Genomic DNA, 27,196 nt, shown 5'->3' on the forward strand with positions numbered 1-27,196 from the left:
ATTGGCCTGTTTAGTATGGGTGATGCACTATTCACTTTGGGGGAAGGCAGTTTGGTTCTCCTCCATAGATTAGGACAGCCATTATTGCCCTGTTGAAGGGGATCAGATGCTATGACGTAAGTAAGAGCTCACCCAACAAGAGAGGATGGCTGTGATAATGACCGCATTACTACCGGAGGATGTGTAATCATGGCTCAGGTGTGGCTTAATGCTTGAAGATGCATATTGCATATTATTGATTTCTGACGAGGAGCTCTCATTTGCAACAGAACAAATATAAGCTTCCACCAGATGCTCAACCACTATCAGATTTTGCCCAAGGTTTGAGCAGTTGCGAAGTCATGTCCAAAAATGCATTTGATCTGCTGTTAATAATTCATATTTGTTTGCTCCCAAAATATGAGGCCATCATTTTACAAAAAGAATAAGACTCTATTATGTCAGATACGAAGAGCAGCTGAATAGGTTTTTATACGGTATATCCAAAAACATCAACCAAACAAGTAGCTAAAAAGAACAAATGCACATATAATGAGAACACATGTTGTGCCCCATAGATTATGTTGTGCCCCTTTAGCATAAAAACATTAGATCAGACGGATATTGGGTCTGATCCCTGATCGTCCAGAACCACTGGCCTTCTCCTCTCCCAATCTGGGCTAAAGACGTCATAGGCCTTTCTCAACGTTTGGTGAAATCCTCAAACTCTTGCCTCGGCAAGTTTCACCACACACTCATTTCACACGAATGAAGTCAGAACGTCACATAGCAATCTCATTAACCTATGCTGTGTGTCTGACAACGCTATAGGAGAGGCTACAGCTGTGGAAGGATAGTGAAAATGGAAACCTAATTCCCTCTATAGTGCACTACCGTTGACCAGAGCCCATAGGGACTCTTTGCCCATTAGTGTCATGTCAACAAGTATGAGACGAACATGAACATGTTATTGGCACCCTCCATCTACATTTATGTATGTGCGGTGAGACAAGAGAAGGAGAGACATACAAATCCACGTTAACACTCATCTTGTCCTTTTCGAGATCAGTGATCAGAACGTCTAACCATCTAAAGAATCAAACCATCTAAAGAATCTAAAGCTGTTGTTGAATTGTACTATTATGGTGTGAGGCAGGCTGTCCGAATATGTATACCGTACATTTCTTAGTTGACTGAGGAAATATTGCTTGCAGGATGATTAACAGTGTTGACCGTTTGTGCCATGGTGTTTTTTTGTTAATGAGACTGATAATAAATTGTGGCCTACACAGAGAGTGGGCAGAGGTCCACCATTGATCTTCTCCGGTTTCCCCAGTCTAGAATGGCAGCTTTCCTCCTGTCAGTTCAATTACCAGTTATCTGCTGCTAACTGAAGTAGGTGTTGTTTGTTTAGTGGGGGTGCTGGTGGGTCAGATTGAACAGGATATTAAAAGCTATGGAAACACTACTAGAGTGTATGGTCTGGTGTGATCGAAAGTCATGTTGCCAAGGCCGGGATTCAATCCGATTAGCGATAGATCTGCGTAATAGCGAACTTGACATTTAAAGGTAATTTGATTTTTTTGCTGACATTTGCACCATTTACAGTTAAATCGGTCTACAAAATACAGGAAAATCGCATTTAAAATGTTAATAACCTAAAAGGGCGGTTTGAATCGAATCTCTGCCTAAATCCTCCTGGGATGGTGGCTGGGATAGGGCATGCAGGGTGGGAATTAAGAGATACAATGCTCCCGTGTTCGCGGAGTCTACATTCCCGGTAGAAGCTGCGCATGTCAGCTCAATCAGAAATGACCTTTAAATTGTGTGTTTTCGACAAAGCGTGAATCGGATTGAATCCCGGCCTAAACACACAAAAATAGCTGAGAGATTACAGGAGTGCACATTTGTGTGTCATATCTGTAGGTTCAATCGGGAAGATGGCAAACATACAGTTTATTGACATATTAAAACTATTACAAATTTAAATATGGAATGAACACCACAACGCCATGTAGTATTATTAATATCCTTAAGAAATAAATACAGTTACCAGCATAGATAAACTGCAGCATCAGCGTGCCGGTATCGATCTTTATTCCATGAGTTTATTCTTTGTACCCAGTACCCGCAAGTCATTGGATGTGCGAACACTACGTTTGAAAATAGTATTAATAATCGTGTCCTGTTCTAGGATGATATGTCTTTTTCACTGTTTCAAGGCTTGCTGACTGCAATTTTAACGGTTTAACATGACATTTTTAGGGGCAACATGATATTTTGGGGTGGGCAACCCTGCACCCCCCCCCCCCCCTAGAGATGGTGTTGGTATTATTATCCTTCTGAATTTGACCAAGATGTTCCAGGAACCTAATGTTTCATGGGCACAATGTAATAAATGTTGGGGTCAACTAATCTAGAACAGCAAAAAAAAAACTTAAATGGAAGAATATTTCTTTAAATGACAAAACAGTGGGGAGTGTAATTAGCTTGCTTGACAGATTAAAATCATGTTGGAAATTAGATCAGTCTGAACAAGTACTGAGAATGTACCTGCTTTTACAAGGATCATGCATTGATGTAACCAGTGGCGTTGCTTCATTCACAAAATTAACAAGATGTAGACTTGTATATAAAATATAATAAAATGCAAAACCCCCAAAAAGACACTGATTCTTTAAATCAGGGGAGTACATGTCCTGTCCCCAACCCCCTCATTCTGAAATTACATTTTTGTCCCCCCTAGTTTTATCATTGGAATGTGATACAAAACGAGGCTACGGTATGCTTTAGGACCATGCGGACACCTCCAAGCAGTCGGATAGGCTGTTTGGAGTGTTTATCCAACTGGTGAAAAAAAAAATAATAATAATAGTTAGGTCCCCCCATTTCGAAAACCAAAGTTGCACCCCTGCTTTATACTGTATATAATGTATTTTCAACTCGTTTTTCATTTCAAAACTTGAGACATCTGTGGCTTTGTGTTTTGTGAAAAAAACTGCACATTTTAAAGTGGCCTTTTATTGTCCCCAGCATAGATTGTACATCTCAATTGTCAGTAGGAACCACATTTGTTTAAGCAAGTCAGCCATATCAGCTACAGTAAGGTTTTTTTAAAGGCAGTAAACGAGGCTGAATGAACTGTTTCGCTGCCAGACAAGGCTCCGCTGATAGCAAGGTGTAGCAGAGGTAAGGATGTTTTGGTGCTGAAAAGAAAGCTCTGCTGTTGGGAAAGCTTTATATAGGGCCTAACTGTTTGTGGGTACCGTTTTTCACCGTTATAGTGCAATGAATGTATTCTTTAATGTTGTATTGTCTTGTGTAATGGCTTTGCTGGCATGCGTCAAAACCTTTCAAGTATGTTTGTCCCACCAAGATGTAATTTTTGTTGGGAATAAGAGATCCAGTGGCCTAATGGATAAGGCATCAGCCTCCGGAGCTGGGGATTGTGGGTTCAAGTCCCACCTGGGTCTGTTGAAAGCAGCTATGCATTAAATAAATGGCCAGACATGACTTGGTTCTTGCTAACATCCACTTGCATGAAATGTTTAGCTTTAATCAATATCTGTAGTAAATTCCCAATTCCCTGATTCAAATAGTGAATTCCAAATAAATGAAGCGTTACTCAATAGTAGGAGTGCTAGAAAAGTGACAATTGGAACCCCTCTTCCAGGTCATGACTTCACCAAACAATCTACAGCTTTATTAATCATAAATAAAAACATCTTCATAGTATTTAAATGACTCCAATAGATCTAGTGAGTCAGGATTTGTTTTTTTTTGTGAAATGTATTGTGACAAACATGATTGTGAAACTACACGTTATAATAAATGTTGATTTGAATGTTGATTCGTATTTGTATGATGATAACAGTAGAATAGGTTTGTCTACTTGGAGCCTGCTGCTAGTGGCTGTTTTCTTTTAGATTAACTGTTAGTATATTGTTGTTGTTCTTGAGGCTGGCCAGTGAGGCAGCGTAGTCCACTACTTTTTCCACACTCCACTTGGAACAGAAGAACATGGGCAGGCTGGAGTCTTTGCCCTCTTTGGGAAGGAAGACGTTGAAATAGGTCCACTCTGTCTGGAAAACAAAATGAATAAGATGTAGACTTGTATATAAAATATAATAAAATGCAAAACGCCTTAAAAGACACTGATTCTTTAAATCAGGGGAGTACGTGTCCTGTCCCCAACGCCCTCATTCTGAAATTACATTTTTGTCCCCCCTAGTTTTATCATTGGAATGTGATACAAAACGAGGCTACGGTATGCTTTAGGACCATGCGGACACCTCCAAGCAGTCGGATAGGCTGTTTGGAGTGTTTATCCAACTGGTGAAAAAAATCAAAAATAATAATAGTTATGTCCCCCCCATTTCGAAAACCAAAGTTGCACCCCTGCTTTATACTGTATATAATGTATTTACTACTCATTTTTCATTTCAAAACTTGAGACATCTGTGGCTTTGTGTTTTGTGAAAAAACTGCACATTTTAAAGTGGCCTTTTATTGTCCCCAGCATAGATTGTACATCTCAATTGTCAGTAGGAACCACATTTGTTTAAGCAAGTCAGCCATATCAGCTACAGTAAGGTTTTTTAAAGGCAGTAAACGAGGCTGAATGAACTGTTTCGCTGCCAGACAAGGCTCCGCTGATAGCCAGGTGTAGCAGTGGTAAGGATGTTTTGGTGCTGAAAAGAAAGCTCTGCTGTTGGGAAAGCTTTATATAGGGCCTAACTGTTTGTGGGTACCGTTTGTCACCGTTATAGTGCAATGAATGTATTCTTTAATGTTGTATTGTCTTGTGTAATGGCTTTGCTGGCATGCGTCAAAACCTTTCAAGTATGTTTGCCCCACCGAGATGTAATTTTATGTTGGGAAAAAGAGATCCAGTGGCCTAATGGATAAGGCATCAGCCTCCGGAGCTGGCGATTGTGGGTTCAAGTCCCACCTGGGTCTGTTGAAAGCAGCTGTGCATTAAGTAAATGGCCAGACATGACTTGGTTCTTGCTAACATCCACTTGCATGAAATGTTTAGCTTTAATCAATATCTGTAGTAAATTCCCAATTCCCTGATTCAAATAGTGAATTCCAAATAAATGAAGCGTTACTCAATAGTAGGAGTGCTATAAAAGTGACAATTGGAACCCCTCTTCCAGGTCATGACTTCACCAAACAATCTACAGCTTTATTAATCATAAATAAAAACATCTTCATAGTATTTAAATGACTCCAATAGATCTAGTGAGTCAGGATTTTTTTTTGTGAAATGTATTGTGACAAACATGATTGTGAAACTACACATTATAATAAATGTTGATTTGAATGTTGATTCGTATTTGTATGATGATAACAGTAGAATAGGTTTGTCTACTTGGAGCCTGCTGCTAGTGGCTGTTTTCTTTTAGGTTAGCTGTTAGTATATTGTTGTTGTTCTTGAGGCTGGCCAGTGAGGCAGCGTAGTCCACTACTTTTTCCACACTCCACTTGGAACAGAAGAACATGGGCAGGCTGGAGTCTTTGCCCTCTTTGGGAAGGAAGACGTTGAAATAGGTCCACTCTGTCTGGAAAACAAAATGAATAAGATGTAGACTTGTATATAAAATATAATAAAATGCAAAACGCCTTAAAATACACTGATTCTTTAAATCAGGGGAGTACGTGTCCTGTCCCCAACGCCCTCATTCTGAAATTACATTTTTGTCCCCCCTAGTTTTATCATTGGAATGTGATACAAAACGAGGCTACGGTATGCTTTAGGACCATGCGGACACCTCCAAGCAGTCGGATAGGCTGTTTGGAGTGTTTATCCAACTGGTGAAAAAAATCAAAAATAATAATAGCTATGTCCCCCCCATTTCGAAAACCAAAGTTGCACCCCTGCTTTATACTGTATATAATGTATTTACTACTCATTTTTCATTTCAAAACTTGAGACATCTGTGGCTTTGTGTTTTGTGAAAAAACTGCACATTTTAAAGTGGCCTTTTATTGTCCCCAGCATAGATTGTACATCTCAATTGTCAGTAGGAACCACATTTGTTTAAGCAAGTCAGCCATATCAGCTACAGTATGTTTTTTTTAAAGCAGTAAATGAGGCTGAATGAACTGTTTCGCTGCCAGACAAGGCTCCGCTGATAGCCAGGTGTAGCAGTGGTAAGGATGTTTTGGTGCTGAAAAGAAAGCTCTGCTGTTGGGAAAGCTTTATATAGGGCCTAACTCTTTGTGGGTAACGTTTGTCACCGTTATAGTGCAATGAATGTATTCTTTAATGTTGTATTGTCTTGTGTAATGGCTTTGCTGGCATGCGTCAAAACCTTTCAAGTATGTTTGCCCCACCGAGATGTAATTTTATGTTGGTAATAAGAGATCCAGTGGCCCAATGGATAAGGCATCAGCCTCCGGAGCTGGGGATTGTGGGTTCAAGTCCCACCTGGGTCTGTTGAAAGCAGCTGTACATTAAATAAGTTGCCAGACATGACTTGGTTCTTGCTAACATCCACTTGCATGAAATGTTTAGCTTTAATCAATATCTGTAGTAAATTCCCAATTCCCAGATTCAAATAGTGAATTCCAAATAAATAAAGCGTTACTCAATAGTAGGAGTGCTATAAAAGTGACAATTGGAACCCCTCTTCCAGGTCATGACTTCACCAAACAATCTACAGCTTTATTAATCATAAATAAAAACATCTTCATAGTATTTAAATGACTCCAATAGATCTAGTGAGTCAGGATTGTATTTTTTTGTGAAATGTATTGTGACAAACATGATTGTGAAGCTACACGTTATAATAAATGTTGATTTGAATGTTGATTCGTATTTGTATGATGATAACAGTAGAATAGGTTTGTCTACTTGGAGCCTGCTGCTAGTGGCTGTTTTCTTTTAGATTAGCTGTTAGTATATTGTTGTTGTTCTTGAGGCTGGCCAGTGAGGCAGCGTAGTCCACTACTTTTTCCACACTCCACTTGGAACAGAAGAACATGGGCAGGCTGGAGTCTTTGCCCTCTTTGGGAAGGAAGACGTTGAAATAGGTCCACTCTGTCTGGAAAACAAAATGAATAAGATGTAGACTTGTATATAAAATATAATAAAATGCAAAACGCCTTAAAATACACTGATTCTTTAAATCAGGGGAGTACGTGTCCTGTCCCCAACGCCCTCATTCTGAAATTACATTTTTGTCCCCCCCTAGTTTTATCATTGGAATGTGATACAAAACGAGGCTACGGTATGCTTTAGGACCATGCGGACACCTCCAAGCAGTCGGATAGGCTGTTTGGAGTGTTTATCCAACTGGTGAAAAAAATCAAAAATAATAATAGCTATGTCCCCCCCATTTCGAAAACCAAAGTTGCACCCCTGCTTTATACTGTATATAATGTATTTACTACTCATTTTTCATTTCAAAACTTGAGACATCTGTGGCTTTGTGTTTTGTGAAAAAAATGCACATTTTAAAGTGGCCTTTTATTGTCCCCAGCATAGATTGTACATCTCAATTGTCAGTAGGAACCACATTTGTTTAAGCAAGTCAGCCATATCAGCTACAGTATGTTTTTTTTAAAGCAGTAAATGAGGCTGAATGAACTGTTTCGCTGCCAGACAAGGCTCCGCTGATAGCCAGGTGTAGCAGTGGTAAGGATGTTTTGGTGCTGAAAAGAAAGCTCTGCTGTTGGGAAAGCTTTATATAGGGCCTAACTCTTTGTGGGTAACGTTTGTCACCGTTATAGTGCAATGAATGTATTCTTTAATGTTGTATTGTCTTGTGTAATGGCTTTGCTGGCATGCGTCAAAACCTTTCAAGTATGTTTGCCCCACCGAGATGTAATCTTGTGTTGGGAATAAGAGATCCAGTTGCCCAATGGATAAGGCATCAGCCTCCGGAGCTGGGGATTGTGGGTTCAAGTCCCACTTGGGTCTGTTGAAAGCACCTGTACATTAAATAAGTTGCCAGACATGACTTGGTTCTTGCTAACATCCACTTGCATGAAATGTTTAGCTTTAATCAATATCTGTAGTAAATTCCCAATTCCCAGATTCAAATAGTGAATTCCAAATAAATAAAGCGTTACTCAATAGTAGGAGTGCTATAAAAGTGACAATTGGAACCCCTCTTCCAGGTCATGACTTCACCAAACAATCTACAGCTTTATTAATCATAAATAAAAACATCTTCATAGTATTTAAATGACTCCAATAGATCTAGTGAGTCAGGATTTTATTTTTTTGTGAAATGTATTGTGACAAACATGATTGTGAAGCTACACGTTATAATAAATGTTGATTTGAATGTTGATTCGTATTTGTATGATGATAACAGTAGAATAGGTTTGTCTACTTGGAGCCTGCTGCGAGTGGCTGTTTTCTATTAGATTAGCTGTTAGTATATTGTTGTTGTTCTTGAGGCTGGCCAGTGAGGCAGCGTAGTCCACTACTTTTTCCACACTCCACTTGGAACAGAAGAACATGGGCAGGCTGGAGTCTTTGCCCTCTTTGGGAAGGAAGACGTTGAAATAGGTCCACTCTGTCTGGAAAACAAAATGAATAAGATGTAGACTTGTATATAAAATATAATAAAATGCAAAACGCCTTAAAATACACTGATTCTTTAAATCAGGGGAGTACGTGTCCTGTCCCCAACGCCCTCATTCTGAAATTACATTTTTGTCCCCCCTAGTTTTATCATTGGAATGTGATACAAAACGAGGCTACGGTATGCTTTAGGACCATGCGGACACCTCCAAGCAGTCGGATAGGCTGTTTGGAGTGTTTATCCAACTGGTGAAAAAAATCAAAAATAATAATAGTTATGTCCCCCCCATTTCGAAAACCAAAGTTGCACCCCTGCTTTATACTGTATATAATGTATTTACTACTCATTTTTCATTTCAAAACTTGAGACATCTGTGGCTTTGTGTTTTGTGAAAAAACTGCACATTTTAAAGTGGCCTTTTATTGTCCCCAGCATAGATTGTACATCTCAATTGTCAGTAGGAACCACATTTGTTTAAGCAAGTCAGCCATATCAGCTACAGTAAGGTTTTTTTAAAGGCAGTAAACGAGGCTGAATGAACTGTTTCGCTGCCAGACAAGGCTCCGCTGATAGCCAGGTGTAGCAGAGGTAAAGATGTTTTGGTGCTGAAAAGAAAGCTCTGCTGTTGGGAAAGCTTTATATAGGGCCTAACTGTTTGTGGGTGACGTTTGTCACCGTTATAGTGCAATGAATGTATTCTTTAATGTTGTATTGTCTTGTGTAATGGCTTTGCTGGCATGCGTCAAAACCTTTCAAGTATGTTTGCCCCACCGAGATGTAATCTTGTGTTTGGAATAAGAGATCCAGTGACCCAATGGATAAGGCATCAGCCTCCGGAGCTGGGGATTGTGGGTTCAAGTCCCACCTGGGTCTGTTGAAAGCAGCTGTACATTAAATAAGTTGCCAGACATGACTTGGTTCTTGCTAACATCCACTTGCATGAAATGTTTAGCTTTAATCAATATCTGTAGTAAATTCCCAATTCCCTGATTCAAATAGTGAATTCCAAATAAATGAAGCGTTACTCAATAGTAGGAGTGCTAGAAAAGTGACAATTGGAACCCCTCTTCCAGGTCATGACTTCACCAAACAATCTACAGCTTTATTAATCATAAATAAAAACATCTTCATAGTATTTAAATGACTCCAATAGATCTAGTGAGTCAGGATTTTTTTTTTTGTGAAATGTATTGTGACAAACATGATTGTGAAGCTACACGTTATAATAAATGTTGATTTGAATGTTGATTCGTATTTGTATGATGATAACAGTAGAATAGGTTTGTCTACTTGGAGCCTGCTGCGAGTGGCTGTTTTCTATTAGATTAGCTGTTAGTATATTGTTGTTGTTCTTGAGGCTGGCCAGTGAGGCAGCGTAGTCCACTACTTTTTCCACACTCCACTTGGAACAGAAGAACATGGGCAGGCTGGAGTCTTTGCCCTCTTTGGGAAGGAAGACGTTGAAATAGGTCCACTCTGTCTGGAAAACAAAATGAATAAGATGTAGACTTGTATATAAAATATAATAAAATGCAAAACGCCTTAAAATACACTGATTCTTTAAATCAGGGGAGTACGTGTCCTGTCCCCAACGCCCTCATTCTGAAATTACATTTTTGTCCCCCCTAGTTTTATCATTGGAATGTGATACAAAACGAGGCTACGGTATGCTTTAGGACCATGCGGACACCTCCAAGCAGTCGGATAGGCTGTTTGGAGTGTTTATCCAACTGGTGAAAAAAATCAAAAATAATAATAGCTATGTCCCCCCCATTTCGAAAACCAAAGTTGCACCCCTGCTTTATACTGTATATAATGTATTTACTACTCATTTTTCATTTCAAAACTTGAGACATCTGTGGCTTTGTGTTTTGTGAAAAAACTGCACATTTTAAAGTGGCCTTTTATTGTCCCCAGCATAGATTGTACATCTCAATTGTCAGTAGGAACCACATTTGTTTAAGCAAGTCAGCCATATCAGCTACAGTAAGGTTTTTTAAAGGCAGTAAACGAGGCTGAATGAACTGTTTCGCTGCCAGACAAGGCTCCGCTGATAGCCAGGTGTAGCAGAGGTAAAGATGTTTTGGTGCTGAAAAGAAAGCTCTGCTGTTGGGAAAGCTTTATATAGGGCCTAACTCTTTGTGGGTGACGTTTGTCACCGTTATAGTGCAATGAATGTATTCTTTAATGTTGTATTGTCTTGTGTAATGGCTTTGCTGGCATGCGTCAAAACCTTTCAAGTATGTTTGCCCCACCGAGATGTAATTTTATGTTGGTAATAAGAGATCCAGTGGCCTAATGGATAAGGCATCAGCCTCCGGAGCTGGGGATTGTGGGTTCAAGTCCCACCTGGGTCTGTTGAAAGCAGCTGTGCATTAAATAAATTGCCAGACATGACTTGGTTCTTGCTAACATCCACTTGCATGAAATGTTTAGCTTTAATCAATATCTGTAGTAAATTCCCAATTCCCTGATTCAAATAGTGAATTCCAAATAAATCAAGCGTTACTCAATAGTAGGAGTGCTAGAAAAGTGACAATTGGAACCCCTCTTCCAGGTCATGACTTCACCAAACAATCTACAGCTTTATTAATCATAAATAAAAACATCTTCATAGTATTTAAATGACTCCAATAGATCTAGTGAGTCAGGATTGTATTTTTTGTGAAATGTATTGTGACAAACATGATTGTGAAGCTACACGTTATAATAAATGTTGATTTGAATGTTGATTCGTATTTGTATGATGATAACAGTAGAATAGGTTTGTCTACTTGGAGCCTGCTGCGAGTGGCTGTTTTCTATTAGATTAGCTGTTAGTATATTGTTGTTGTTCTTGAGGCTGGCCAGTGAGGCAGCGTAGTCCACTACTTTTTCCACACTCCACTTGGAACAGAAGAACATGGGCAGGCTGGAGTCTTTGCCCTCTTTGGGAAGGAAGACGTTGAAATAGGTCCACTCTGTCTGGAAAACAAAATGAATAAGATGTAGACTTGTATATAAAATATAATAAAATGCAAAACGCCTTAAAATACACTGATTCTTTATATCAGGGGAGTACATGTCCTGTCCCCAACACCATCATTCTGAAATTACATTTTTGTCCCCCCTAGTTATACCATTGGAATGTGATACAAAACGAGGCTACGGTATGCTTTAGGACCATGCGGACACCTCCAAGCAGTCAGATAGGCTGTTTGGAGTGTTTATCCAACTGGTGAAAAAATAAAAAATAATAATAGTTATGTCCCCCCCATTTCGAAAACCAAAGTTGCACCCCTGCTTTATACTGTATATAATGTATTTACTACTCATTTTTCATTTCAAAACTTGAGACATCTGTGGCTTTGTGTTTTGTGAAAAAACTGCACATTTTAAAGTGGCCTTTTATTGTCCCCAGCATAGATTGTACATCTCAATTGTCAGTAGGAACCACATTTGTTTAAGCAAGTCAGCCATATCAGCTACAGTAAGGTTTTTTAAAGGCAGTAAACGAGGCTGAATGAACTGTTTCGCTGCCAGACAAGGCTCCGCTGATAGCCAGGTGTAGCAGTGGTAAAGATGTTTTGGTGCTGAAAAAAAAGCTCTGCTGTTGGGAAAGCTTTATATAGGGCCTAACTGTTTGTGGGTACCGTTTGTCACCGTTATAGTGCAATGAATGTATTCTTTAATGTTGTATTGTCTTGTGTAATGGCTTTGCTGGCATGCGTCAAAACCTTTCAAGTATGTTTGCCCCACCGAGATGTAATTTTATGTTGGTAATAAGAGATCCAGTGGCCTAATGGATAAGGCATCAGCCTCCGGAGCTGGGGATTGTGGGTTCAAGTCCCACCTGGGTCTGTTGAAAGCAGCTGTGCATTAAATAAATTGCCAGACATGACTTGGTTCTTGCTAACATCCACTTGCATGAAATGTTTAGCTTTAATCAATATCTGTAGTAAATTCCCAATTCCCTGATTCAAATAGTGAATTCCAAATAAATAAAGCGTTACTCAATAGTAGGAGTGCTAGAAAAGTGACAATTGGAACCCCTCTTCCAGGTCATGACTTCACCAAACAATCTACAGCTTTATTAATCATAAATAAAAACATCTTCATAGTATTTAAATGACTCCAATAGATCTAGTGAGTCAGGATTGTATTTTTTTGTGAAATGTATTGTGACAAACATGATTGTGAAGCTACACGTTATAATAAATGTTGATTTGAATGTTGATTCGTATTTGTATGATGATAACAGTAGAATAGGTTTGTCTACTTGGAGCCTGCTGCGAGTGGCTGTTTTCTATTAGATTAGCTGTTAGTATATTGTTGTTGTTCTTGAGGCTGGCCAGTGAGGCAGCGTAGTCCACTACTTTTTCCACACTCCACTTGGAACAGAAGAACATGGGCAGGCTGGAGTCTTTGCCCTCTTTGGGAAGGAAGACGTTGAAATAGGTCCACTCTGTCTGGAAAACAAAATGAATAAGATGTAGACTTGTATATAAAATATAATAAAATGCAAAACGCCTTAAAATACACTGATTCTTTAAATCAGGGGAGTACGTGTCCTGTCCCCAACGCCCTCATTCTGAAATTACATTTTTGTCCCCCCTAGTTTTATCATTGGAATGTGATACAAAACGAGGCTACGGTATGCTTTAGGACCATGCGGACACCTCCAAGCAGTCGGATAGGCTGTTTGGAGTGTTTATCCAACTGGTGAAAAAAATCAAAAATAATAATAGCTATGTCCCCCCCATTTCGAAAACCAAAGTTGCACCCCTGCTTTATACTGTATATAATGTATTTACTACTCATTTTTCATTTCAAAACTTGAGACATCTGTGGCTTTGTGTTTTGTGAAAAAACTGCACATTTTAAAGTGGCCTTTTATTGTCCCCAGCATAGATTGTACATCTCAATTGTCAGTAGGAACCACATTTGTTTAAGCAAGTCAGCCATATCAGCTACAGTAAGGTTTTTTTAAAGGCAGTAAACGAGGCTGAATGAACTGTTTCGCTGCCAGACAAGGCTCCGCTGATAGCCAGGTGTAGCAGTGGTAAAGATGTTTTGGTGCTGAAAAGAAAGCTCTGCTGTTGGGAAAGCTTTATATAGGGCCTAACTGTTTGTGGGTACCGTTTGTCACCGTTATAGTGCAATGAATGTATTCTTTAATGTTGTATTGTCTTGTGTAATGGCTTTGCTGGCATGCGTCAAAACCTTTCAAGTATGTTTGCCCCACCGAGATGTAATTTTATGTTGGGAATAAGAGATCCAGTGGCCTAATGGATAAGGCATCAGCCTCCGGAGCTGGGGATTGTGGGTTCAAGTCCCACCTGGGTCTGTTGAAAGCAGCTGTGCATTAAATAAATTGCCAGACATGACTTGGTTCTTGCTAACATCCACTTGCATGAAATGTTTAGCTTTAATCAATATCTGTAGTAAATTCCCAATTCCCTGATTCAAATAGTGAATTCCAAATAAATGAAGCGTTACTCAATAGTAGGAGTGCTAGAAAAGTGACAATTGGAACCCCTCTTCCAGGTCATGACTTCACCAAACAATCTACAGCTTTATTAATCATAAATAAAAACATCTTCATAGTATTTAAATGACTCCAATAGATCTAGTGAGTCAGGATTGTATTTTTTTGTGAAATGTATTGTGACAAACATGATTGTGAAGCTACACGTTATAATAAATGTTGATTTGAATGTTGATTCGTATTTGTATGATGATAACAGTAGAATAGGTTTGTCTACTTGGAGCCTGCTGCGAGTGGCTGTTTTCTATTAGATTAGCTGTTAGTATATTGTTGTTGTTCTTGAGGCTGGCCAGTGAGGCAGCGTAGTCCACTACTTTTTCCACACTCCACTTGGAACAGAAGAACATGGGCAGGCTGGAGTCTTTGCCCTCTTTGGGAAGGAAGACGTTGAAATAGGTCCACTCTGTCTGGAAAACAAAATGAATAAGATGTAGACTTGTATATAAAATATAATAAAATGCAAAACGCCTTAAAATACACTGATTCTTTAAATCAGGGGAGTACGTGTCCTGTCCCCAACGCCCTCATTCTGAAATTACATTTTTGTCCCCCCTAGTTTTATCATTGGAATGTGATACAAAACGAGGCTACGGTATGCTTTAGGACCATGCGGACACCTCCAAGCAGTCGGATAGGCTGTTTGGAGTGTTTATCCAACTGGTGAAAAAAATCAAAAATAATAATAGCTATGTCCCCCCCATTTCGAAAACCAAAGTTGCACCCCTGCTTTATACTGTATATAATGTATTTACTACTCATTTTTCATTTCAAAACTTGAGACATCTGTGGCTTTGTGTTTTGTGAAAAAACTGCACATTTTAAAGTGGCCTTTTATTGTCCCCAGCATAGATTGTACATCTCAATTGTCAGTAGGAACCACATTTGTTTAAGCAAGTCAGCCATATCAGCTACAGTAAGGTTTTTTTTAAAGGCAGTAAACGAGGCTGAATGAACTGTTTCGCTGCCAGACAAGGCTCCGCTGATAGCCAGGTGTAGCAGTGGTAAAGATGTTTTGGTGCTGAAAAAAAGCTCTGCTGTTGGGAAAGCTTTATATAGGGCCTAACTGTTTGTGGGTACGTTTGTCACCGTTATAGTGCAATGAATGTATTCTTTAATGTTGTATTGTCTTGTGTAATGGCTTTGCTGGCATGCGTCAAAACCTTTCAAGTATGTTTGCCCCACCGAGATGTAATTTTATGTTGGAATAAGAGATCCAGTGGCCTAATGGATAAGGCATCAGCCTCCGGAGCTGGGGATTGTGGGTTCAAGTCCCACCTGGGTCTGTTGAAAGCAGCTGTGCATTAAATAAATTGCCAGACATGACTTGGTTCTTGCTAACATCCACTTGCATGAAATGTTTAGCTTTAATCAATATCTGTAGTAAATTCCCAATTCCCTGATTCAAATAGTGAATTCCAAATAAATGAAGCGTTACTCAATAGTAGGAGTGCTAGAAAAGTGACAATTGGAACCCCTCTTCCAGGTCATGACTTCACCAAACAATCTACAGCTTTATTAATCATAAATAAAAACATCTTCATAGTATTTAAATGACTCCAATAGATCTAGTGAGTCAGGATTGTATTTTTTTGTGAAATGTATTGTGACAAACATGATTGTGAAGCTACACGTTATAATAAATGTTGATTTGAATGTTGATTCGTATTTGTATGATGATAACAGTAGAATAGGTTTGTCTACTTGGAGCCTGCTGCGAGTGGCTGTTTTCTATTAGATTAGCTGTTAGTATATTGTTGTTGTTCTTGAGGCTGGCCAGTGAGGCAGCGTAGTCCACTACTTTTTCCACACTCCACTTGGAACAGAAGAACATGGGCAGGCTGGAGTCTTTGCCCTCTTTGGGAAGGAAGACGTTGAAATAGGTCCACTCTGTCTGGAAAACAAAATGAATAAGATGTAGACTTGTATATAAAATATAATAAAATGCAAAACGCCTTAAAATACACTGATTCTTTAAATCAGGGGAGTACGTGTCCTGTCCCCAACGCCCTCATTCTGAAATTACATTTTTGTCCCCCCTAGTTTTATCATTGGAATGTGATACAAAACGAGGCTACGGTATGCTTTAGGACCATGCGGACACCTCCAAGCAGTCGGATAGGCTGTTTGGAGTGTTTATCCAACTGGTGAAAAAAATCTAAACTAATAATAGTTATGTCCCCCCCATTTCGAAAACCAAAGTTGCACCCCTGCTTTATACTGTATATAATGTATTTACTACTCATTTTTCATTTCAAAACTTGAGACATCTGTGGCTTTGTGTTTTGTGAAAAAACTGCACATTTTAAAGTGGCCTTTTATTGTCCCCAGCATAGATTGTACATCTCAATTGTCAGTAGGAACCACATTTGTTTAAGCAAGTCAGCCATATCAGCTACAGTAAGGTTTTTTTAAAGGCAGTAAACGAGGCTGAATGAACTGTTTCGCTGCCAGACAAGGCTCCGCTGATAGCCAGGTGTAGCAGAGGTAAAGATGTTTTGGTGCTGAAAAGAAAGCTCTGCTGTTGGGAAAGCTTTATATAGGGCCTAACTCTTTGTGGGTGACGTTTGTCACCGTTATAGTGCAATGAATGTATTCTTTAATGTTGTATTGTCTTGTGTAATGGCTTTGCTGGCATGCGTCAAAACCTTTCAAGTATGTTTGCCCCACCGAGATGTAATCTTGTGTTTGGAATAAGAGATCCAGTGGCCCAATGGATAAGGCATCAGCCTCCGGAGCTGGGGATTGTGGGTTCAAGTCCCACCTGGGTCTGTTGAAAGCAGCTGTACATTAAATAAGTTGCCAGACATGACTTGGTTCTTGCTAACTTGCATGAAATGTTTAGCTTTAATCAATATCTGTAGTAAATTCCCAATTCCCAGATTCAAATAGTGAATTCCAAATAAATAAAGCGTTACTCAATAGTAGGAGTGCTATAAAAGTGACAATTGGAACCCCTCTTCCAGGTCATGACTTCACCAAACAATCTACAGCTTTATTAATCATAAATAAAAACATCTTCATAGTATTTAAATGACTCCAATAGATCTAGTGAGTCAGGATTGTATTTTTTTGTGAAATGTATTGTGACAAACATGATTGTGAAGCTACACGTTATAATAAATGTTGATTTGAATGTTGATTCGTATTTGTATGATGATAACAGTAGAATAGGTTTGTCTACTTGGAGCCTGCTGCGAGTGGCTGTTTTCTATTAGATTAGCTGTTAGTATATTGTTGTTGTTCTTGAGGCTGGCCAGTGAGGCAGCGTAGTCCACTACTTTTTCCACACTCCACTTGGAACAGAAGAACATGGGCAGGCTGGAGTCTTTGCCCTCTTTGGGAAGGAAGACGTTGAAATAGGTCCACTCTGTCTGGAAAACAAAATGAATAAGATGTAGACTTGTATATAAAATATAATAAAATGCAAAACGCCTTAAAATACACTGATTCTTTAAATCAGGGGAGTACGTGTCCTGTCCCCAACGCCCTCATTCTGAAATTACATTTTTGTCCCCCCTAGTTTTATCATTGGAATGTGATACAAAACGAGGCTACGGTATGCTTTAGGACCATGCGGACACCTCCAAGCAGTCGGATAGGCTGTTTGGAGTGTTTATCCAACTGGTGAAAAAAATCAAAAATAATAATAGCTATGTCCCCCCCATTTCGAAAACCAAAGTTGCACCCCTGCTTTATACTGTATATAATGTATTTACTACTCATTTTTCATTTCAAAACTTGAGACATCTGTGGCTTTGTGTTTTGTGAAAAACTGCACATTTTAAAGTGGCCTTTTATTGTCCCCAGCATAGATTGTACATCTCAATTGTCAGTAGGAACCACATTTGTTCAAGCAAGTCAGCAATATCAGCTACAGTATGTTTTTTTAAAGCAGTAAATGAGGCTGAATGAACTGTTTCGCTGCCAGACAAGGCTCCGCTGATAGCCAGGTGTAGCAGTGGTAAGGATGTTTTGGTGCTGAAAAGAAAGCTCTGCTGTTGGGAAAGCTTTATATAGGGCCTAACTGTTTGTGGGTACCGTTTGTCACCGTTATAGTGCAATGAATGTATTCTTTAATGTTGTATTGTCTTGTGTAATGGCTTTGCTGGCATGCGTCAAAACCTTTCAAGTATGTTTGCCCCACCGAGATGTAATTTTATGTTGGGAAAAAGAGATCCAGTGGCCTAATGGATAAGGCATCAGCCTCCGGAGCTGGGGATTGTGGGTTCAAGTCCCACCTGGGTCTGTTGAAAGCAGCTGTGCATTAAATAAATTGCCAGACATGACTTGGTTCTTGCTAACATCCACTTGCATGAAATGTTTAGCTTTAATCAATATCTGTAGTAAATTCCCAATTCCCTGATTCAAATAGTGAATTCCAAATAAATCAAGCGTTACTCAATAGTAGGAGTGCTAGAAAAGTGACAATTGGAACCCTCTTCCAGGTCATGACTTCACCAAACAATCTACAGCTTTATTAATCATAAATAAAAACATCTTCATAGTATTTAAATGACTCCAATAGATCTAGTGAGTCAGGATTGTTTTTTTTTGTGAAATGTATTGTGACAAACATGATTGTGAAGCTACACGTTATAATAAATGTTGATTTGAATGTTGATTCGTATTTGTATGATGATAACAGTAGAATAGGTTTGTCTACTTGGAGCCTGCTGCTAGTGGCTGTTTTCTTTTAGATTAGCTGTTAGTATATTGTTGTTGTTCTTGAGGCTGGCCAGTGAGGCAGCGTAGTCCACTACTTTTTCCACACTCCACTTGGAACAGAAGAACATGGGCAGGCTGGAGTCTTTGCCCTCTTTGGGAAGGAAGACGTTGAAATAGGTCCACTCTGTCTGGAAAACAAAATGAATAAGATGTAGACTTGTATATAAAATATAATAAAATGCAAAACGCCTTAAAAGACACTGATTCTTTAAATCAGGGGAGTACGTGTCCTGTCCCCAACGCCCTCATTCTGAAATTACATTTTTGTCCCCCCTAGTTTTATCATTGGAATGTGATACAAAACGAGGCTACGGTATGCTTTAGGACCATGCGGACACCTCCAAGCAGTCGGATAGGCTGTTTGGAGTGTTTATCCAACTGGTGAAAAAAATCAAAAATAATAATAGTTATGTCCCCCCCATTTCGAAAACCAAAGTTGCACCCCTGCTTTATACTGTATATAATGTATTTACTACTCATTTTTCATTTCAAAACTTGAGACATCTGTGGCTTTGTGTTTTGTGAAAAAACTGCACATTTTAAAGTGGCCTTTTATTGTCCCCAGCATAGATTGTACATCTCAATTGTCAGTAGGAACCACATTTGTTTAAGCAAGTCAGCCATATCAGCTACAGTAAGGTTTTTTTTAAAGGCAGTAAACGAGGCTGAATGAACTGTTTCGCTGCCAGACAAGGCTCCGCTGATAGCCAGGTGTAGCAGTGGTAAGGATGTTTTGGTGCTGAAAAGAAAGCTCTGCTGTTGGGAAAGCTTTATATAGGGCCTAACTGTTTGTGGGTACCGTTTGTCACCGTTATAGTGCAATGAATGTATTATTTAATGTTGTATTGTCTTGTGTAATGGCTTTGCTGGCATGCGTCAAAACCTTTCAAGTATGTTTGTCCCACCAAGATGTAATTTTATGTTGGGAATAAGAGATCCAGTGGCCTAATGGATAAGGCATCATCCTCCGGAGCTGGGGATTGTGGGTTCAAGTCCCACCTGGGTCTGTTGTAAGCAGCTGTGCATTAAAAAAATGGCCAGTCATGACTTGGTTCTAGCTAACATCCACTTGCATGAAATGTTTACCTTTAATCAATATCTGTAGTAAATTCCCAATTCCCTGATTCAAATAGTGAATTCCAAATAAATAAAGCGTTACTCAATAGTAGGAGTGCTAGAAAAGTGACAATTAGAACCCCTCTTCCAGGTCATGACTTCACCAAACAATCTACAGCTTTATTAATCATAAATAAAAACATCTTCATAGTATTTAAATGACTCCAATAGATCTAGTGAGTCAGGATTTTTTTTGTTTGTGAAATGTATTGTGACAAACATGATTGTGAAGCTACACGTTATAATAAATGTTGATTTGAATGTTGATTCGTATTTGTATGATGATAACAGTAGAATAGGTTTGTCTACTTGGAGCCTGCTGCGAGTGGCTGTTTTCTATTAGATTAGCTGTTAGTATATTGTTGTTGTTCTTGAGGCTGGCCAGTGAGGCAGCGTAGTCCACTACTTTTTCCACACTCCACTTGGAACAGAAGAACATGGGCAGGCTGGAGTCTTTGCCCTCTTTGGGAAGGAAGACGTTGAAATAGGTCCACTCTGTCTGGAAAACAAAATGAATAAGATGTAGACTTGTATATAAAATATAATAAAATGCAAAACGCCTTAAAAGACACTGATTCTTTAAATCAGGGAGTACGTGTCCTGTCCCCAACGCCCTCATTCTGAAATTACATTTTTGTCCCCCCTAGTTTTATCATTGGAATGTGATACAAAACGAGGCTACGGTATGCTTTAGTACCATGCGGACACCTCCAAGCAGTCGGATAGGCTGTTTGGAGTGTTTATCCAACTGGTGAAAAAAATCAAAAATAATAATAGTTATGTCTCCCCCATTTCGAAAACCAAAGTTGCACCCCTGCTTTATACTGTATATAATGTATTTACTACTCATTTTTCATTTCAAAACTTGAGACATCTGTGGCTTTGTGTTTTGTGAAAAAACTGCACATTTTAAAGTGGCCTTTTATTGTCCCCAGCATAGATTGTACATCTCAATTGTCAGTAGGAACCACATTTGTTTAAGCAAGTCAGCCATATCAGCTATCATGAAGTTTTTTGTAAAGTCGTCTGGCTAAGAACTGTTTCGCTGCTAAATGACTTAAATGTAATGTAAATGTAAATGTAAACATTTATTATAACGTGTAGCTGAAAACAATCATGTTTGTCAAATACATTTCATAAAAAATAACTGTTCCTGACTCACTAGATCTATTGGAGTCATTTAAATACTATGAAGATGTTTTTATTTATGATTGTAAAGCTGTAGATTGTTTGCTGAAGTCATGACCTGGAAAGGGGTTCCAATTGTCATTTTTAGTCCCACCAAGATGTAACGCTTCATTTATTTGGAATTCACTATTTGAATCAGGGAATTGGGAATTTACTACAGATATGGATTAAATGTAAACATTTCATGCAAGTGGATGTTAGCAAGAGCCAAGTCATGACTGGACATTTATTTAATGCACAGCTGCTTTCAACAGACCCAGGCGGGACTTGAACCCACAATCCCCAGCTCCGGAGGCTGATGCCTTATCCATCAGGCCACTGGATCTCTTATTCCCAACATAAAATTACCATCTTGGTTTCAAACATACTTGAAAGGTTTTGAATAAAGCAAAGCCATTACACAAGACAATACAACATTAAAGAATACATTCATTGCACTATAACGGTGACAAACTCTTCCACAAACAGTTAGGCCCTATATAAAGCTTTCCCAACAGCAGAGCTTTCTTTTCAGCACCATAAAAACAACTTATCTTCATAGTATTTAAATGAGCCTTGTCTGGCAATAGAAACAGTGATTCAGATTGTACTTTTTAAAAATTACTGTAGCTGATATGGCTGACTTGCTTAAACAAATGTGGTTCCTACTGACAATTGAGATGTACAATCTATGCTGGGGACAATAAAAGGCCACTTTAAAATGTGCAGTTTTTTTCACAAAACACAAAGCCACAGATGTCTTACAAATTGGTGCGTTCACCTTATGACATCCAGTGGAACAGCCACTTTACAATAGTGCATCTAAATCTTTTAAGGGGGGTGAGAAGGATTACTTTATCCTATCCTAGGTATTCCTTAAAGAGGTGGGGTTTCAGGTGTCTCCGGAAGGTGGTGATTGACTCCGCTGTCCTGGCGTCGTGAGGGAGTTTGTTCCACCATTGGGGGGCCAGAGCAGCGAACAGTTTTGACTGGGCTGAGCGGGAACTGTACTTCCTCAGTGGTAGGGAGGCGAGCAGGCCAGAGGTGGATGAACGCAGTGCCCTTGTTTGGGTGTAGGGCCTGATCAGAGCCTGGAGGTACTGAGGTGCCGTTCCCCTCACAGCTCCGTAGGCAAGCACCATGGTCTTGTAGCGGATGCGAGCTTCAACTGGAAGCCAGTGGAGGGAGCGGAGGAGCGGGGTGACGTGAGAGAACTTGGGAAGGTTGAACACCAGACGGGCTGCGGCGTTCTGGATGAGTTGTAGGGGTTTAATGGCACAGGCAGGGAGCCCAGCCAACAGCGAGTTGCAGTAATCCAGACGGGAGATGACAAGTGCCTGGATTAGGACCTGCGCCGCTTCCTGTGTGAGGCAGGGTCGTACTCTGCGGATGTTGTAGAGCATGAACCTACAGGAACGGGCCACCGCCTTGATGTTAGTTGAGAACGACAGGGTGTTGTCCAGGATCACGCCAAGGTTCTTAGCGCTCTGGGAGGAGGACACAATGGAGTTGTCAACCGTGATGGCGAGATCATGGAACGGGCAGTCCTTCCCCGGGAGGAAGAGCAGATCCGTCTTGCCGAGGTTCAGCTTGAGGTGGTGGTCCGTCATCCACACTGATATGTCTGCCAGACATGCAGAGATGCGATTCGCCACCTGGTCATCAGAAGGGGGAAAGGAGAAGATTAATTGTGTGTCGTCTGCATAGCAATGATAGGAGAGACCATGTGAGGTTATGACAGAGCCAAGTGACTTGGTGTATAGTGAGAATAGGAGAGGGCCTAGAACAGAGCCCTGGGGGACGCCAGTGGTGAGAGCGCGTGGTGAGGAGACAGATTCTCGCCACGCCACCTGGTAGGAGCGACCTGTCAGGTAGGACGCAATCCAAGCGTGGGCCGCGCCGGAGATGCCCAACTCGGAGAGGGTGGAGAGGAGGATCTGATGGTTCACAGTATTGAAGGCAGCCGATAGGTCTAGAAGGATGAGAGCAGAGGAGAGAGAGTTAGCTTTAGCAGTGCGGAGCGCCTCCGTGATACAGAGAAGAGCAGTCTCAGTTGAATGACTAGTCTTGAAACCTGACTGATTTGGATCAAGAAGGTCATTCTGAGAGAGATAGCGGGAGAGCTGGCCAAGGACGGCACGTTCAAGAGTTTTGGAGAGAAAAGAAAGAAGGGATACTGGTCTGTAGTTGTTGACATCGGAGGGATCGAGTGTAGGTTTTTTCAGAAGGGGTGCAACTCGCGCTCTCTTGAAGACGGAAGGGACGTAGCCAGCGGTCAGGGATGAGTTGATGAGCGAGGTGAGGTAAGGGAGAAGGTCTCCGGAAATGGTCTGGAGAAGAGAGGAGGGGATAGGGTCAAGCGGGCAGGTTGTTGGGCGGCCGGTCGTCACAAGACGCGAGATTTCATCTGGAGAGAGGGGGAGAAAGAGGTCAGAGCACAGGGTAGGGCAGTGTGAGCAGAACCAGCGGTGTCGTTTGACTTAGCAAACGAGGATCGGATGTCGTCGACCTTCTTTTCAAAATGGTTGACGAAGTCATCTGCAGAGAGGGGAGGAGGGGGGGAGGAGGATTCAGGAGGGAGGAGAAGGTGGCAAAGAGCTTCCTAGGGTTAGAGGCAGATGCTTGGAATTTAGAATGGTAGAAAGTGGCTTTAGCAGCAGAGACAGAAGAGGAAAATGTAGAGAGGAGGGAGTGAAAGGATGCCAGGTCCGCAGGGAGGCGAGTTTTCCTCCATTTCCGCTCGGCTGCCCGGAGCCCTGTTCTGTGAGCTCGCAATGAGTCGTCGAGCCACGGAGCGGGAGGGGAGGACCGAGCCGGCCTGGAGGATAGGGGACATAGAGAGTCAAAGGATGCAGAAAGGGAGGAGAGGAGGGTTGAGGAGGCATAATCAGGAGATAGGTTGGAGAAGGTTTGAGCAGAGGGAAGAGATGATAGGATGGAAGAGGAGAGAGTAGCGGGGGAGAGAGAGCGAAGGTTGGGACGGCGCGATACCATCCGAGTAGGGGCAGTGTGGGAAGTGTTGGATGAGAGCGAGAGGGAAAAGGATACAAGGTAGTGGTCGGAGACTTGGAGGGGAGTTGCAATGAGGTTAGTGGAAGAACAGCATCTAGTAAAGATGAGGTTGAGCGTATTGCCTGCCTTGTGAGTAGGGGGAAGGTGAGAGGGTGGGTCAAAAGAGGAGAGGAGTGGAAAGAAGGAGGCAGAGAGGAATGAGTCAAAGGTAGACGTGGGGAGGTTAAAGTCGCCCAGAACTGTGAGAGGTGAGCCGTCCTCAGGAAAGGAGCTTATCAAGGCATCAAGCTCATTGATGAACTCTCCGAGGGAACCTGGAGGGCGATAAATGATAAGGATGTTAAGCTTGAAAGGGCTGGTAACTGTGACAGCATGGAATTCAAAGGAGGCGATAGACAGATGGGTAAGGGGAGGAAGAGAGAATGACCACTTGGGAGAGATGAGGATCCCGGTGCCACCACCCCGCTGACCAGAAGCTCTCGGGGTGTGCGAGAACACGTGGGCGGACGAAGAGAGAGCAGTAGGAGTAGCAGTGTTATCTGTGGTGATCCATGTTTCCATCAGTGCCAAGAAGTCGAGGGACTGGAGGGAGGCATAGGCTGAGATGAACTCTGCCTTGTTGGCCGCAGATCGGCAGTTCCAGAGGCTACCGGAGACCTGGAACTCCACGTGGGTCGTGCTGGGACCACCAGATTAGGGTGGCCGCGGCCACGCGGTGTGGAGCGTTTGTATGGTCTGTGCAGAGAGGAGAGAACAGGGATAGACAGACACATAGTTGACAGGCTACAGAAGAGGCTACGCTAATGCAAAGGAGATTGGAATGACAAGTGGACTACACGTCTCGAATGTTCAGAAAGTTAAGCTTAAGTAGCAAGAATCTTATTGACTAAAATGATTAAAATGATACAGTACTGCTGAAGTAGGCTAGCTGGCAGTGGCTGCGTTGTTGACTTTGTAGGCTAGCTGGCAGTGGCTGCGTTGTTGACACTACACTAATCAAGTCGTTCCGTTGAGTGTGATAGTTTCTACAGTGCTGCTATTCGGGGGCTAGCTGGCTAGCTAGCAGTGTTGATTACGTTACGTTGCGTTAAAAGAACGACAATAGCTGGCTAGCTAACCTAGAAAATCGCTCTAGACTACACAATTATCTTTGATACAAAGACAGCTATGTAGCTAGCTATGTAGCTAGCTACGATCAAACAAATCAAACCGTTGTACTGTAATGAAATGAAATGAAAATGTGATACTACCTGTGGAGCGAAGCGGAATGCGACCGGGTTGTTGAGTGAGGAAGTTCTATTCGGTGGACGTTGGCTAGCTGTTGGCTAGCTAGCAGTGTCTCCTACGTTAAGGACGACAAATAGCTGGCTAGCTAACCTCGGTAAATTAAGATAATCACTCTAAGACTACACACTCTAAACTACACAATTATCTTGGATACGAAGACAGCAAAGACAACTATGTAGCTAGCTAACACTACACTAATCAAGTCGTTCAGTTGAGTGTAATAGTTTTTACAGTGCTGCTATTTGGTAGACGGTGGACATTAGCTAGCTGGCTAGCTGCTGGGCAGATAGCAGTTTAGACTACGTTAGGACGAGGAAATACGATAATTACGCAATTATCTTTGATACAAAGACGGCTATGTAGCTAGCTAAGAAGAAATTGCTAAGATTAGACAAATCAAACCGTTGTGCTATAGTGAAATGTAATGAAATGTATACTACCTGCGGACCAAAGTGCGGACCGAAGTGCGAATGCGACCGCTCGCTCCAACCCGGAAGTAATGTTGATTTGAATGTTGATTCGTATTTGTATGATGATAACAGTAGAATAGGTTTGTCTACTTGGAGCCTGCTGCGAGTGGCTGTTTTCTATTAGATTAGCTGTTAGTATATTGTTGTTGTTCTTGAGGCTGGCCAGTGAGGCAGCGTAGTCCAATACTTTTTCCACACTCCACTTGGAACAGAAGAACATGGGCAGGCTGGAGTCTTTGCCCTCTTTGGGAAGGAAGACGTTGAAATAGGTCCACTCTGTCTGGAAAACAAAATGAATAAGATGTAGACTTGTATATAAAATATAATCAAATGCAAAATCCCCCAAAATACACTGATTCTTTATATCAGGGGAGTACTTGTCCTGTCCCCAACACCCTCATTCTGAAATTACATTTTTGTCCCCCCTAGTTTTATCATTGGAATGTGATACAAAACGAGGCTACGGTATGCTTTAGGACCATGCGGACACCTCCAAGCAGTCGGATAGGCTGTTTGGAGTGTTTATCCAACTGGTGAAAAAATAAAAAATAATAATAGTTATGTCCCCCCCATTTCGAAAACCAAAGTTGCACCCCTGCTTTATACTTTATATTTACAACTAATTTTTCATTTCAAAACTTGAGACATCTGTGGCTTTGTGTTTTGTGAAAAAACTGCACATTTTAAAGTGGCCTTTTATTGTCCCCAGCATAGATTGTACATCTCAATTGTCAGTAGGAACCACATTTGTTTAAGCAAGTCAGCCATATCAGCTACAGTGTTTTTTTTTCAAGCAGTAAATGAGGCTGAATGAACTGTTTCGCTGCCAGACAAGGCTCCGCTGATAGCAAGGTGTAGCAGAGGTAAGGATGTTTTGGTGCTGAAAAGAAAGCTCTGCTGTTGGGAAAGCTTTATATAGGGCCTAACTGTTTGTGGGTACCGTTTGTCACCGTTATAGTGCAATGAATGTATTCTTTAATGTTGTATTGTCTTGTGTAATGGCTTTGCTGGCATGCGTCAAAACCTTTCAAGTATGTTTGCCCCACCGAGATGTAATTTTATGTTGGGAATAAGAGATCCAGTGTCCTAATGGGTAAGGCATCATCCTCCGGAGCTGGGGATTGTGGGTTCAAGTCCCACCTTGGTCTGTTGAAAGCAGCTGTGCATTAAATAAATGGCCAGACCTGACTTGGTTCTTGCTAACATCCACTTGAATGAAATGTTTAGCTTTAATCAATATCTGTAGTAAATTCCCAATTCCCTGATTCAAATAGTGAATTCCAAATAAATGAAGCATTACTCAATAGTAGGAGTGCTATAAAAGTGACAATCGGAACCCCTCTTCCAGGTCATGACTTCACCAAACAATCTAC

General features: G+C 40.9%; 9 non-coding genes across 9 annotated transcripts; all 9 read left to right on the forward strand.

Annotated features, from left to right (window-relative positions):
- The first annotated feature begins 3,379 nt into the window (after positions 1-3,379).
- Positions 3,380-3,452, forward strand: trnar-ccg (transfer RNA arginine (anticodon CCG)). Its single transcript has one exon. It is a non-coding gene; the product is annotated as a tRNA-Arg (tRNA).
- Positions 3,453-4,865: 1,413 nt separating this feature from the next.
- On the forward strand, positions 4,866-4,938 carry trnar-ccg (transfer RNA arginine (anticodon CCG)). Its single transcript has one exon. It is a non-coding gene; the product is annotated as a tRNA-Arg (tRNA).
- Positions 4,939-6,347: 1,409 nt separating this feature from the next.
- On the forward strand, positions 6,348-6,420 carry trnar-ccg (transfer RNA arginine (anticodon CCG)). Its single transcript has one exon. It is a non-coding gene; the product is annotated as a tRNA-Arg (tRNA).
- Positions 6,421-10,803: 4,383 nt separating this feature from the next.
- Positions 10,804-10,876, forward strand: trnar-ccg (transfer RNA arginine (anticodon CCG)). Its single transcript has one exon. It is a non-coding gene; the product is annotated as a tRNA-Arg (tRNA).
- A 1,410-nt stretch (positions 10,877-12,286) lies between these two features.
- Positions 12,287-12,359, forward strand: trnar-ccg (transfer RNA arginine (anticodon CCG)). The gene has a single exon. It is a non-coding gene; the product is annotated as a tRNA-Arg (tRNA).
- A 1,413-nt stretch (positions 12,360-13,772) lies between these two features.
- Positions 13,773-13,845, forward strand: trnar-ccg (transfer RNA arginine (anticodon CCG)). Its single transcript has one exon. It is a non-coding gene; the product is annotated as a tRNA-Arg (tRNA).
- A 1,411-nt stretch (positions 13,846-15,256) lies between these two features.
- Positions 15,257-15,329, forward strand: trnar-ccg (transfer RNA arginine (anticodon CCG)). The gene has a single exon. It is a non-coding gene; the product is annotated as a tRNA-Arg (tRNA).
- Positions 15,330-16,742: 1,413 nt separating this feature from the next.
- trnar-ccg (transfer RNA arginine (anticodon CCG)) lies at positions 16,743-16,815 on the forward strand. The gene has a single exon. It is a non-coding gene; the product is annotated as a tRNA-Arg (tRNA).
- Positions 16,816-18,219: 1,404 nt separating this feature from the next.
- On the forward strand, positions 18,220-18,292 carry trnar-ccg (transfer RNA arginine (anticodon CCG)). Its single transcript has one exon. It is a non-coding gene; the product is annotated as a tRNA-Arg (tRNA).
- The last annotated feature ends 8,904 nt before the right edge of the window (positions 18,293-27,196 follow it).

The sequence above is a fragment of the Oncorhynchus nerka genome, linkage group LG22 (assembly GCF_034236695.1).
Source record: "Oncorhynchus nerka isolate Pitt River linkage group LG22, Oner_Uvic_2.0, whole genome shotgun sequence".
NCBI lineage: Eukaryota > Metazoa > Chordata > Actinopteri > Salmoniformes > Salmonidae > Oncorhynchus > Oncorhynchus nerka.